The following is a 6,874-nucleotide window of genomic DNA, read 5'->3' on the forward strand; positions in this document are numbered from 1 at the left end:
GTTTCTCACCTTCTTTCCCGGCCCCGACTGCATGTAGGCTACGTATGATGATATGCGGGTATCGTATGACAAATCCCCAGGAATGAAGTTGTGCAGTCTTCTTCTTGCGTTGCGCAAGCTTGTGTTGTTGTCAGTTAGCACTGTACATAACATGAAGATTAAATGACAAGAAGGCTTTTTTAGCTGCAGAGAACAGCAATGCACAGTCGACTTAACTGACGTATTGTACTGTACTGTACATCCACTGTACATCACTGCCTGAGTTATCTGCTCTTTTGTTGTGTGCTTGTTGTTATCAATGATTAGGTTTTAAGAAGCAGCTGACATGATACTGTGACACGTTCAAAAACTGAACGGAGCAGTAAAAAAGAAATGTTATTTTATGTACTGACACTGATATTGATAAATTTATATTCCACTGGTCGTCACAAGGTATATTGTACATATGACAGAGGAGTAGTGACGCTACTTTCAAGTTGGTGATTTTCTTGTAATGTCCATTAAAAGCTTTGATGCAAATGCAGTGTTCTTCTTATCTGAATTTTCCATTCAAGTCAATGCATTTCCGTTTTTTTTTATATATATATATATATTTTTTTTTTGTCTTTTTCGACTTTATTGACGTTACAGTTTGAGAGGTAGCGAATGGGGAGAGAGATGGGGAGGGGTTGGCCCCGGGCGGGGAATCAAACTCAGGTCGGCCGCATGGCAGACTAGTGCCCTACCGGTTGGCCACGGCAGGGCCAAGTCAATGCATTTCCACACACCCTTTCAAGGTTAGGGAAATGAGGTTTGCAGGTGAAATTCATTGAAAAGGTTGAACGTTCCCACTATACTGTTATAAAATGAAAGTAGTGCATTCAACTATGCTTACTGTACAAGCAGTGTCGACTTCCCCATCTCAAACAGTGGTAGACATCAAACAGGAAATACTTTGCACAATTGTTTGTTCATTAATCAAAGACCTGTTGTGAATGTCTGTGATGATTATGGTAGCAAGATGTGTGAAGGGTCCTGAAACATTCAGCTGTTGAACAGGTGCATTGAAAAGTTCAAAGGTCGCAGTCTGTTTGGAAAGGTTATAGTGCATATTAAGTTCATCCTGAAATCTAAACTCAAAAGCGAAGGAGGCCTATCTTTAACTTGGTGAGAGTACCGGTAGTGTTGTTCCAAACATGTCTGTGGTGCTGCATACACTTACTCAGCTGCAGCAGCACAGAATTTGGAAAGACAGTAATTGTTGTATTTGGCAGTCCCATGGTCTGATCAAAAATACTGAATCAAACCAAGATAACGCAAAACACGCCCACTCAATGCAAAAGCGTGTGTTCAAGTTGGGTCTCCTAAGGGGGCGTTGTCCCCTACTACTTATTCTCTTTTTGAGGTGTTTGGGCAAGACGTGCGCTACCGCCATCTACAGCGCTAAGGGGACTTCATTGATTCTCAACCTCAGGACTCCGAAGGTCTCCTAACCGAAGGTCTCCTAAAGGGGCGTTCACCCGACATAAAGTGGATACCGGAAAAGAAACAAAATGACGCTTCTTGTTAGATCCACCTTCTTTGGTCTGATCTTTTAGCATGGGAATGCTGTTCACCAGTCTTCCATATACAGTATGCCATTAAAATGTTTGGAAAGAGAATGATCGAGCGACTCAGGCAGAGCACAAACGGTACAATTTGCATTAAGAATTTCCATGGACCGTAAGATATGGTTTCACAATACCCAGGGGAGCTGACAGGGGGGGGCACAAAGAGATCAGTTGTCCTGGGCCCAGGGAGAGGGGACTTCAGAGAATTGGGCCCTGGTTGAATTGCATATGTTGGGTTGGGGGCAGGGAAGCCGACAGGGAAGGGGGGTCAAAGGGGTCAGTTGTCCCAGGCCCAGGGAGAGAGGGGGTCCAGAATTGGGTTCTCATTACATTGTATGTATTGGGTGGGGGGGTCCAATTCAGATGACTTTGTCTCAGGCCCAGCCAAAGCTGTCAGAAGCCCTGATACCTCCCACCCCCAAAAACCACAAAGTTGAGTCCACAAAAGCTTTCGCTAAGGAGATCCCATCCCAGTCAAGGTCTGACTGCCGCAGTGTAAATTGCATGCGATTGATCTGTCAGGTCTATTGTGGGAAGGACAATGTCTTCTCTATTCCCTCTTAAGTTCACACAAAGGGGAGTCTATGGAAAATAAATCAAGGTGCACCCTCCCTCCAAACACACACATTCTCCTCTCCTACTCCTTTCTATGCACTCCCTCCCTCCCTCCCCCTCTTTCCCTTCTAGTGTCTTGATGAACCAGGGCAAGTTCTAAGCAATTTGGTGCCCTAGGCGAGCACCAATCTTCCCTTTTTGTGGAATTTGACATTGGCATCTGTAAACATGGTGTCATACATCTGATCGAGCACAGCTGATCTAGTACCATGTACAGTATGTGTTGAGTGCCCATTAAATGTTAAGTTTAATGCTTTATTTAGCTTAATATTGTAATTCTGTGGGCCTTGGTGCCCACCAGGACATTTAGTGCCCTAGGCGACCGCCTAGTCTGCCTATATCTAGCGCCAGCCCTGTGATGAACAATGGTGGACTTGTGAGTGCTAAGGAGAGAGCGAGAGAGCTGCCAAGCCTAAGTCCTAAGAACTTCCAATACTCAAATACTCAGGGCTTTGTTACCATTCTGGAGGTCTCTCACTTTTTTCCCTCTCTTTGTTTGGTTCTCTCTCTCTCTCTCTCTCTCTCTCTCTCTCTCTCTCTCTCTCTCTCTCTCTCTCTCTCTCTCTCTCTGTCTGTCTTCACCTCATTCTATCTCTCTCTCTCTCTCTCTCTCTCTCTCTCTCTCTCTCTCTCTGGCTCTCTCTGCCCCCCCCCCTCTCTTTCTCTCTCACACACACGCACCTTGCCCCTCTCGTCCTCCTCCAAGCTTTGCTTTTTATTGATTGGAGTTTATGGCCCTCCTAAAAACCCAAGGCTGGACCCTAACGTATAGTATAGAGCCTGAGGTATGAGAACTATCCCATGAAAACCCTGTGTGCATTCCAATATGCAACCTTGCGTCCTCCACTTGGGCCTGTGGCCTCACGTTTTTTTAGGGGACTATTCTTAATTTACCATCCTGTTTGAAAATGAGAAAACGACTTAACAACAGAGCTTTTGCGAGATATTGATATATAGGCTAATGCTGTTATTGATGTGATCACGACGTATTACTTCCTGGTACGAGGCCACAAGCACAAGTGGAGGACGCAAGGTTGCATATTGGAACGCACCCCCTCTCTCGTCCTTGGGTTTCTTATCTCGCCATCCTTTCTTCCCTCCCCCCTAAATATCAGTTTCCCTCCATTCCTCCTATCAGTCTTCCTCCCTCCCCCTAAATGTCTCTCCCTCCCTCCCTCTCTCCTTCTCTCCCTCCCTCTCTCCATCAGTCTCTCCGCTTTGCCAGGTTCCCGCATACCTCTCGTCTTCGCCTCCTCGACTTTGGACTTTCGGAGAGGTCAAAGGGCAGGGTGGGTGTTTAAGGGCCCGGGAACGAACGGCAGGCAGGCAAGCAGGCAGACAGGCAAGCAGACAGGGAGGAGGGTCTCTTGTTTGCTCAAGGAACAGGTGTTTCTATGGAGACAGTCTGTCAGAGGAGGATTTGCTCAGGGAGAGGTTTGAGTTGTGGGGCTGTCTGGGGGAGTTAAGACTGGGCTTAGAGGCAGCTGTGGCCGCCCGGGACTGGGCCTGGGAGTTGGGCTGGTACTGTATAGCTAGCTAGCAACTACATCTCAGTCGAATAAGGATGTCCAGAGTAAACGGACCACTGCACTTTCCTCGAGCCTGTTTTGTCTACCTTTCTCTTAAAGATGCACCGTTTTATATATTTTTTGTGGTTTATTTCCAGAATTTATGCTGTCCATTCACAAATGTCACCTTTTCCATGAATACTTACCAACACCACCACCAAATTCTAATTTTTCATTATGACTGGGAAAATTACACTTTTCATACATGAAAAGGGGGCTCTTCTCCATGATCCGCCATTTTGAACGAACAGAAATAGACATTTTTAGCTGCAAAACTTACTGTACTTTGGTTACACTAGTAAATATTGGTGTATTATTCAGTACATATTCATGAAAAGATCAAATTTGGTAATAGGCAGCAGCACCGTTTCAATAAGCAGCATAGTTGCAGTATCCATTCTGGCCACATTCTACACTGTGCACCTTTAAGCAGAGGTGGCCAAAGTAAAATTAGAAGTTCAAAAAACAAAACATGCCATAGTTTCCTTCCAACACAAGTACCTTCACTGAGGGCCCTTCTCAAAACCTAGGACAGTGTCCTTCCAAGTGTATCAGCCTAATTAGTCACCCAGTGATTGGATACTCTTCATTAGTCGCACCCAGTGATTGGATATTCTGTAGAGTTCACCAAAGAGTATCTAATCACTTGGCGTGACTAATTAGGCTGATACACTTGGAAGGACACTGTCCTAGGTTTTGAGAAAGACCCTGAGTAACTGGTCTTAGGCAACTGTGGCTCGGACTGGGCCTGCACTGTAAAACATTGCTAGCCAGTTAAACGTAAAAAAATTAAGTTGCCCTATTGCCTCAAGTTTGGACGTTACTGTAACTCAACTCGGCTTAATTCAACTCAATGTTTTCTCATGTCGAGTTAACTTACACACTTAAGGCAGCACAGCAACTTACTTATTATGTTTAACTGGCCGCAGAATCCTATGCGCCTTCTCTGGCTGAAAAGCAGAGACCCTGCACAAGCCGATGTGCAGGTCAGACTCTTCTCCTACAGGTTTCTGAGGAAGCCGAGAGATAAATAAGACAGAGATGGATAAGAATGTTCATTCACCTTGTAATAAGTCATAAATAAGAAGTTAAGGTTAGTGCTGGGCAGTGAAGAGGGTCGGGCTGGAGGGTTTGGGTTTGGGAGTTGGAGTTGGTGCAGCGCCTAGGACAGAGCATTTGCTCAAGGGAAAACGAAAGAGCGAGAGAGAGTGGGAGAGAGAGAGAGAGAGAGAGATGTACTACAAGCAAGCATGTGGTGGTCCAGAGGTTGGGGTTAGGCCGGAGCTGAGGAGGTTAGGGTTAAGGTTAGAGACCTGGGAGTTGGACATCTGGCCAGACAAGAGAGAGAGTGGGAGCAGGCACACAGGAGGTCCACATGGAGGGGTTGGGCTGGGCCTGGCGGTTTTTGGCTATCACCAGGGTGCGATTTGTTGGAAAACCAGAAGGGGGGATATGTTTCAGATTTGAAGCAATATAAATGGAATTACATTGAACTGTGATTAAAATCATGTAGAAAAAGTGGTAATATCAAAACCAGAAGGGGGGACAATCCCCCCATCCCCCCCTACAAATCGCACCCTGGCTATCACATTACATTACACTTAGCTGACGCTTTTATCCAAAGCAACTTACAGTTGCTATAGGTACAGGGTATTTGTCCCTTGAGCAATGTGGGGTTAGGTGCCTTGCTCAAGGGCATTTTAGTCATGGTCCACATGTTCAGGTTGGGGCTGGGGTAAGAACTGGGAGTTAGGCTGGGTCTGGGCATTTGGCCAAACGAGAGAGAGAGAGAGAGAGAGAGAGAGAGAGAGAGAGAGAGAGAGAGAGAGAGAGAGAGAGAGAGAGAGAGAGAGAGAGCAAGCAAACAGGTGGAGTTGGGCAGAGGCTGGGGATGGGAATGGGGATGGGAGTTGAACTTGGGCATTTGGCCAAGTGAGTTACTTTAGGAGGGGGGCCAAGACACCACAACCAATACAAGCAAGGAAACAGGTGGCCCAAAGGTTGAGGTCGGGCCTCGGAGTTGGGAGGGGCCCAGTGTTGCCAGATGTACGATAATCATCGCATTTTTACCATAATTTTGTCCATTTTGTCTTCTGTACGATCAAAAAAACATGATGTATGATGATTTCGGAGTTGTCATTCAGTTAATTTAGATGCCTTGAAACAACAAGTTGGGTCTTGTACGATAATTTCCTCCCAAAAGCTCCCAAATATAAATAATTTTGAGATTTTGGTACCATAATTCAGCCTTTTCCATCTGGCAACACTGAATGGGTCTGTCTGGGCTTAAGTTGGGGTTAGGCCTGGTCATTTGGCCCAGGCCCGTCGACAGGGGGGACAAAAGAGGTATGTTGTCCCGGGCCCAGGGAGATAGGGGGCCCAGAATTGGGTCCCTATTAGATTGTATGTATTGGGGTAGGGGGCCCCTTTGATGACTTTGTCCTGGGCCCAGCAAAAGCTGTTTGCGGCCCTGATTTGGCCAAACAAGAGTTCAGGGGTGCATTTCTCGAAAGCGTAGTTGTTGGCCAGTTAGCAACTTGGGTAGTTGCCAATGGGAAATTGCATTGCAAACAACAAAGTACCTAACGTAGTTAGCAACTATGGTTTCGAGAAATACACATCAGCACTGAGGCAGAAACACCACCAAGCAAGCAAGCAGGTGGTGGTGTGATCCGCCGCGCAGCATGGCAAGAATGGCCGTAAAAAGACGAAGGCTTATCCAATTAGCTGGTGAAGTCAATGAGATTTATGGACGCTATGTGTGTGTGGACTGGAGCGCTCCTCTCTCTCCGGTGCCAAAACAGCCCCTGCGGCTCTCAACTCTCTCTCTCCTACCCCCCTCTCTGCAGCTACTCAGTACTACTCATCCTCTTTCGCTCAGCCCTCTCTCTCTCTCTCTCTCTCTCACTCTCTCGCTTTCCCTCTAACTCTCTCTCTGCCTCCTACCCCCCCTCTCTGCATCTACTCAGTACCCACTCTCTCTCGCTCAGCTCTCTCTCTCTCTCTCCCTCAGCTCTCTCTCTCTCACTCAGCTCTCTCTCTGCGAACCAACAGCGAGCAAACACCAACCATCAAAGGAGTCGATACTTCTCGTGAGCGGGG

This window comes from Engraulis encrasicolus, chromosome 23 (assembly GCF_034702125.1).
Source record: "Engraulis encrasicolus isolate BLACKSEA-1 chromosome 23, IST_EnEncr_1.0, whole genome shotgun sequence".
NCBI lineage: Eukaryota > Metazoa > Chordata > Actinopteri > Clupeiformes > Engraulidae > Engraulis > Engraulis encrasicolus.